Source organism: Herpailurus yagouaroundi, unplaced genomic scaffold (genome assembly GCF_014898765.1).
Source record: "Herpailurus yagouaroundi ecotype Mexico unplaced genomic scaffold, PumYag 430, whole genome shotgun sequence".
NCBI lineage: Eukaryota > Metazoa > Chordata > Mammalia > Carnivora > Felidae > Herpailurus > Herpailurus yagouaroundi.
The window spans coordinates 123,320-130,874 of record NW_024412647.1 but is presented as its reverse complement, the minus strand read 5'-3'; the positions used below and the strand labels follow the sequence as shown (position 1 = coordinate 130,874).

Genomic DNA, 7,555 nt, shown 5'->3' with positions numbered 1-7,555 from the left:
TGAAATGTGACAGTTGGTCAACTGGTCACATAGAGAATGCAACTGGTTGTTCATCCAAGAACTCTTTACAGGGAGGTAACCTTTCAACTAGCCTTGGAAGAACAAGTTAGGCAAAGTTAGAAGCTCTTTTCTCAGTGTAAGACTAGGGTGACATTCCTCATCTCTTGTGATTAGCATCTTTTAACTTCATTATTTACTTGCATATCTGTTTCCTACCCCTGCCCCATAAAACATATTCACACATATTTCTGTAATATTAGCATAAGGCCTCACACTTAGTAGATGTTCAGTAAAGATTTACTGAAGTCTTAGGAAAAAGAATTATTAATCTTATTATTCCCTATCTGTGTATGGAAGAGTCTTTTGAAGAGAAAGCAGGAAAGAAGAAGCCAGAAGACCTTGGAGCAAGGAAGATTAGAATACATCAGTTATCTCCCCATTGTAGGCCTGAAAATCCAGAGACAAACAAGATGCTGAGATGGAATGAATGTCCAGACAGTGGTAAGAAAAAAATACAGAGGGAATTACTCTAAGGGAAGAGAAAGTTTGTTTCCACAAGCCTGACCTCCACTCATGCCTCTAAAGAGAGCATGGCTAAAGTATTCCTTTGTCCTTTCTCTTTCTTCTAGATGACTAGATTAGAGGCTGGAGGAAAGACATAGTGGGGGGATGTAGAAGAAATGTCCTGAGGAAAGACAATCTTGTCACTGAACTCTAAGACTTAAGTGATTCCCATTTCTTAACTCCACCCCAAACTCATCATCATCCAATCTCCTAGTCAGTTTCACAGAAAAAATCCAAAGGTAGTTATTTCAGGCAGAGGTTAACCATAGCCCATCTTGCCCATAGGACTATATATAAACCAAACATATAAAACAAACATAAAAGGAAAAAATCCTAGGACCTGTAATGCAAATGCAAGTGAGGTGATGTTGATTTATTTATAGTACAGATGTCAGGAAAATATCATAGATTATAGTGTAGCAAATTGTTCAGATATCTGAACCTAGATTGTGTGGTTTGCTGAGCCCCAGAATTACTGTTTTTCCTCTATCAGGAAGTTGTTTCAGGCAGTGGATGGGTCAAAGGTTGCTGAGTGCCATAGATACACTTTACACCGTTTCTTGGGTACAATTTATACCTGGTGAATTCCTCCCCTGACCACCAGTCATCCCTACCACATTGAACACATTTCCTATAAGAAACCTAAGGGGAATGTCAAGCAGCCTAATAAACTCAAATATATCTCTTATCTCTGCAATTCTCTTGGTCATCCTTTGAATGATTTATAAATCCTATGAGTAACGTGTTGGGATGAGCACTGGGTGTCGTATGGAAACCAATTTGACAATAAATTATATTTCATATAAAAATAAAGTAAAGAAATAAAGAAATAAAGAAATAAACAATAAATCCTGTGAGTAGAGCTGACTGTGAGCTTCATTTTTGCCAGTTCTCATAGATGTACTCCTTAAGACATGATTTCTAAAGTTTCAGATATGAAAGCCTGTGCTCTTTCTACTATGCTGCAATAACTCTAGGCTGGAAAGGAAAAAGGAAATTGGAATAAAGCACTATAATGAGGAGTACAACTCCTTTTTTGGGTGGTTGATATTTGACTGCTAACAACTTTTTAAACTCCTCTTTCACTCTTCCCCTTGCATCCACATCTGGGTAAACTAATGAGAAAGCCCTGATGTTCCCATATTTAGCATCAGCACAAATGCAAACCACACACACCCTTCCCCAAGTACATGACGTTTTACCCAGCCCCACCCCTCACCACGATAAAAACCCAGGCCACTTCCTTTCCTGGCTCTTCAGACATTTCAGACGTCCTCGAAAGGTCTTCCCTATTCTCCACAGAGACCTCAATTATGTAAGTAATGAACCTTTTCATTCAATGTGTGTGTGTGTATGTGTGTGTGTGTGTGTGTGTGTGAGAGAGAGAGAGAGAGAGAGAGAGAGAGAGAGAGAGAGGGAGGGAGAGAGAGAGAGAGAGAGGGAGGGAGGGAGAGGGAGGGAGGGAGAGGGAGAAGGAGAGGGAGGGAGGGAAGGAGAGAGGGAGAAACATGTTATCAGTCATAACATCCAAACCAAATTTGGGAGGGGAAGTTCATCTGTGTGTGCTGATAGCCATACCAAGCATGCTAGGAAAATCTATTTATTCTAGCCTCTAGGACTCATAGAAGCATCCTTACCTCTTTCCAAACTTCCTTCTTTGTCATTTGGGGGGAAAAGATCACAGAATCTTAATTGTGCCGATTTATTCCACAAACATTCACAGACTTCACATTACAGGAGAGTAGTTAACAGCACAGGTGGGGGTCTAGGATTTCCTAAGCTGAATCTTGGCTATGTGGTCAGGACAAGTCATTTAACTTCTCTGTGTCTGATCTTTTCTTCCATTTCCAAAATAACACTATCTAGGAGTGGTGTTCAAAATGGTAAATGAAAAGGAAGAAGCACTGAACACTCTGGGTAGAGTCTGGCTCTCTATAGCACCCAGAATTAGCCTTTTAGCTGCTGTTGGATTGTGGGGAAGGGTATGCAGTCTGGATGACCAGGACATCAAAGACACCCTTGAAGCAGCAGCTGTTTACCACTCCGTATGGAAGTATTTCAACATTTTCATAACCAGCGAGCTGAATGTGCACCAGTTTAGTTGATGATAATAACAACAATAACAGCAGCAGCAGCACTTACTTCAAAGGATTGTTGTAGAAATTACAATTAAGAACACTAATCCCAATGCTTAGTATCCCACAGTTAGCAAGGGATTAAAAATATATGAACTATTATTACTATATTACTGGGCTCTCCTCTAGGTATAACACAGCACACACAGACAGAAATAAACCTCTGTAAGGGAGAATATGATTTAAAAAAATCTGATTTAGCTAGTTTTGTCAACGATTGAGAACAAAGTCATATTTCTCATAATCAAGTAAGGTCTGCCATAACCAGCTATTTTTATTTAATAACAGATCAAATATCCATGAAAGTTTTCATAGATATCCAAATTCTTTGACATTCTTCACATCAAGAAGTAGGGTCTCTGTCCTCTCCTCCTGAAACTGAGCAGGTTTTGTGATTACCTCAACCAAAGAGCACTGCAGAAGTGACACTATACAGTCCATTGCTAGGTCATAAAAAATGCCATGTATTTTCCACCTTGTTTGCTAGGAACACTATCTTATGGGGTCTTTAACCACCATATAAGAAGCCCAACTACAATGAAGTTACATCGAGGAGACAACATGAAGAGATCACACAGAGAAAGGGGGCAAAAAGAAATAGAACAAAGTCTATATTACACAACTATTTATATAAATTAATAATATATACTCATGTAAAAAAAAGATTATACGTTTTACCAGTATACTTACATGGCCACACACATTACCATACATATCAAACCCATTAAAGTGGGTGTCTATGAAGGAAATGAGAATAAAAGTGGAGATGGAAATAAAAGGGAATAAACAAATAAGAGGATGTGGTAAAACTGAAATCTCCATTACATGGCTGGTAAAAACGTAAAACAGTGCAATGGCTGTGAAAAACAGGAAGCTCTTCAAAAAGTTAAACACAGAATTACCATATGACCCAGCATTTCCACTTCTAGATTTCAATTCCAAGAGACGTTCACATAAAAACTTGTAAACAAATTGATAATGGCAGCATTATTCATAATAGCCAAAAAAGTAAAAATAACCCAAATGCCCATCAACTGATGAATGGATAAACAAATGTGGTAGACCCATACAATAGAATGTCATTCAGCCATAAAACAGAATGAAGTACTGATGCATGCTACAACATGGATGAACCCTGGAAAAAACATGCTAAATGAAAGAAGGTAGACACCAAAGGCCACATACCGTATGATTCTACTTATATGAAATGTTCAGAATGGGCAAATTCATAGAGATAGAAAGTATATTAGTGATCTCTACAATAGTGAGGAGGGGAAATGAGGAGGTAGTGCTGAATGGGGATGAAGTTTCTTTGGGGTGATAAAAATGTTCCGGATTTAGATAGATGATTGACAGATAGATAATAGATAGACAGATGGGTACATAGACAAAGAAAGGAAGGAAGGAAGGAAGGAAGGAAGGAAGGAAGGAAGGAAGGAAGGAAGGAAGGAAGGAAGGAAGGAAGGAGGAAAGAAAAGCAAGAAAGGAAGGAAGAAAGAAAAAATTGTCTCCTATTCATTGAATTGTCTCTTCACTCTTCTGGTAGTGTCCTTTGATGTACAACATTGTGAACATAGTAAAAACCTTTGAATTATACAATTTAAAATAGATAAAAAATGGTGAATGTTATGTTATGTGAATTTATCTCAATACATTTATTAGGATTTATCAGTACATATACTAAAATTGTAACGATACAGAGATTAGTGTGGCCTCTGGACAAATTCATTAAGTGTCTTACATTTTTCTGTTTCTGGTCAAGAGCCATATTCACTAGTTGGCCCAATATTGTAAAATCATACGAGTCCTCCTCTCCAACTAGAAATATGAGTCATCCACAGCTTCTGCCCTGGTTACACACATTTGTCTAAGTTCTCAAGCAACAAAATCATTGTTTAACTAAAAAAAAAAATTCAGCACAGATTCATAATAAAGTTAGCACACTGACAATACAACGAAAGTTGTTTAATCGGGAACATCTCCCACAAATATATAGGAAACATCATATTTAATGGTGAAATGTTAAAAATATTCTCTTTAAAGTCAGGAACATTAAAATATATCCTGTATCAAAGTTCTTGTTCCACATTTAATTACAGCTCCACTGATCACAGTCAGATAACAATTACAACACTAAGGATTAAAAGATAAGAAATAAAATGTCTAGGGGCACCTGGGTAGCTCAGTCAGTTAAGCGTCTGACTCTGGCTCAGGTCATGATCTCACAGTTCATGGGTTCAAGCCCATGTCAGGCTCTGTGCTGATAGCTCAGAGCCTAGAACCTGCTTCAGATTCTGGGTTTCCCTCTCTCTCTGCCCCTCCCCCACTCATTCATTTTCTCTCTCTCAAAAATAAATAAACATTAAAAAAATAAAGTTTTTAAAAGAAATAAAATGTCTATTATTTGCGGATAGTATGACTACCTGCCTAAAGAATTCCATAACATCTATAACCACATTGTTATGATTAACAGAAGGGTCAACAAGTTTGTTAGGAGAAAATCCTGATGAAAAAGTATAAACTAGCCTAAGAAATTGGTGTTAACAGAATGACATGGAAGACACTTGTCACAAATACTCCATAATTAAATTCACAGGGTTTTCAGAGAATCCATAAATCATTTTGAAGATTCCAGCCAGTCTGCTCAAGTCAGGCTGTCTAGATTTACCTCTTTGCTGGCTAAAAGTTAATTTGCTTATCAATGAAAAAAAGAGCAAGACTTAAGTGATCCCAGACTTTTACAAATCTGTTTTTGCAGTTTGTTCACTGACAACAGTCTACTCGTTGTATCTATCCCATGAGTACATTTGCATGTGAATATATAACTAAATGTCACCTATATTATTCTTTCATGTCTGTATAGAAGCTAAATTTACAAAATTGTATGCCTGCAAGAAACCATACAGAACGTAATTTTTATTTTTATTTTAATATGAAATTTATTGTCAAATTGGTTTCCATACAACACCCAGTGCTCATCCCAACAGGTGCCCTCCTCAATGCCCATCACCCACTTTCCCCTCCCCCCGCCCCCCCCCCCCCCCCGCCATCAACCTTCAGTTTGTTGTCAGTATTTAAGAGTCACTTATGGTTTGCCTCCTTCCCTGTCTATAACTTTTTCCTCCCTTCCCCTCCCCCCTGGTCTTCTGTTGAGTTTCTCATGATCCACATATGAGTGAAAACATATGGTATCTGTCTTTCTCTGCCTGACTTATCTCACTTAGCATAACACTCTCCAGTTCCATCCACGTTGCTACAAATGGCCAGATTTCAAGAATGTAGTTTTTTTAAAAAAGAGAAGCAAACCAAGAAACAGACTCTTAACTATAGAGAACAAACTGATATTACTGGAGGGGAGGTAGGTGGGGTGGATGAGTTAAATAGGGGATGGGGTTAAGGAGGGCACTTGTGGTGGTGGGCACTGGGTGTTTCATGTAAATAATGAATCACGAAATTCTACACCTGAAACTAATATTACACTATATGTTAACTAATTGGAATTTACATAAAAATTTGCAGAAAAAAAATAAATATATATGTAGAAGCATTAAAAAAAGAATGTAATTTTAAAACCATGTCATTAACACTAACAATAGAATAATAAAGAATCTAAGTAAATCTACTGAAAGTGTATAAGAACTTTACGAAAGAAAGTTATGGAACTTTATTGAAGCACATAAAAAAACACCTAAATAATAGAGAAACAAACCATATTTGTAAAGACAAGTCTCAATAATGATGGCATTTTCCCCTCCAAAAAAATTCTCAAACTCAATGTAATTATAGACAAAAGCTTAACAAGGTTAAAAGTTTACATTAAAATAATATGAGAATCTATTTAAAAGTCAAAAGTAACCAACACTACTAGAAGAAAAAAAATAAAGGGGAGGTACTTGCCGAAGCAGATAATAAAGTATTTTACAAGTCAATACCATTTAGAATAATCTCTAATAATGACAGAGGATAAACAAATATGGCAAAGGCAGAGAATAAGAGCCTAGAAAACAAAAACCTTCCATACACAAGCTCTGTTTATTAGAGAGACAGTGATACAAATCAGAAGAGGAACATTATTAGATTAATGAGGGTAGGAAAATCATCTATCTGTATGGAAAATATTTAAGATTCCTACTCACATAGATTAATGATTTCTTTTTTTTTTTTTTTAAACGTTTATTTACTTTTGAGACAGAGAGAGACAGAGCATGAACGGGGGAGGGTCAGAGAGAGAGAGAGACACAGAATCTGAAACAGGCTCCAGGCTCTGAGCTGTCAGCACAGAGCCCGATGCGGGGCTCGAACTCATGAACCGTGAGATCATGACCTGAGCCGAAGTCGGACGCTTAAGCGACTGAGCCACCCAGGCGCCCCTAATGATTTCTGATAATAAGGGAATTCCACTCATATGAGTACATCTTTTAGAAAAATTTCAAACATCTTCAAATAGGAACTTGCACAAAAATTGACCAGTCTTTATGTTGCAGTATGCTCCCCCTAAACATACTTTATTGAGGGTTTTTATCATGAATAGATATTGTACTTTGTCATATCTTTTTTCAGCATCTATTAAAATGATATGTTAAAAATATCATCTATGGAAAGGATCATTCTTATCCTTTCTTCTATTAATGTCATGTATCACATTGATTGATTTGTGAATATTAAACCACCCTTGCAACCCAGGAATAAATCCCCCTTGTCCATGGTGACTTTTTTAATGTATTGTTGGATTTGGTTTGCTAGTTTTTATTGAGAAGTTTTGCATCTACATTCATCAGAAATACTGGCCCACAGTTCTCTTTTTAGTGCAATTCTTACCTGGTTTCCTATCAGGGTAATCCTGGCCTCATAAAATG

The 7,555-nt window shown here is 37.1% G+C and overlaps 1 protein-coding gene across 1 annotated transcript in view; it reads left to right on the top strand.

Moving 5' to 3' along the window:
* Positions 1 to 1,593: 1,593 nt before the first annotated feature.
* The window catches only part of LOC121022710 (interferon-induced very large GTPase 1-like), a 60,379-nt gene continuing 54,417 nt past the window's right edge, over positions 1,594 to 7,555 (top strand). The window contains exon 1 of the mRNA XM_040464113.1: positions 1,594 to 1,879. The gene's annotated coding sequence lies outside the window, so the exon portion shown is untranslated. The remainder of the gene's footprint in view (positions 1,880 to 7,555) is intronic.